The sequence below is a fragment of the Capsicum annuum genome, chromosome 3, assembly GCF_002878395.1.
Source record: "Capsicum annuum cultivar UCD-10X-F1 chromosome 3, UCD10Xv1.1, whole genome shotgun sequence".
NCBI classification, from domain to species: domain Eukaryota; kingdom Viridiplantae; phylum Streptophyta; class Magnoliopsida; order Solanales; family Solanaceae; genus Capsicum; species Capsicum annuum.
This window is the reverse complement of record NC_061113.1, coordinates 251008530-251008885: the sequence shown is the minus strand read 5'-3', so window position 1 is coordinate 251008885 and position 356 is coordinate 251008530.

The window sequence follows — 356 nt, the reverse complement described above, 5'->3', positions numbered from 1 at the left end:
TCATGCTCCAATTTGAGGGAAGGGGAAGGCTGGGAGGGAGGGGGGGGATGTGATAAAATAACTACAATACAATATATTATATTTATGGTAGTTATAATTGTAATAATTAGACAAAAAAATTATGGAAAAATTACAAAAAACTAGTATCCTTAAGACTATAATTACAATAAATAGCAACACTTTTTCAAAATTACAACTTATAGCAAAAGTAGCAATATTTTACCCACTTCATAGTAATAGAAGAATATGTATTTTTCAGTTGTGCATATGTATTTATGAGTAATACATATATATTTGTATATGTATTTATATAGCAACATTTTACTTAAATACAAATACAATTTGTTATTTTTCGT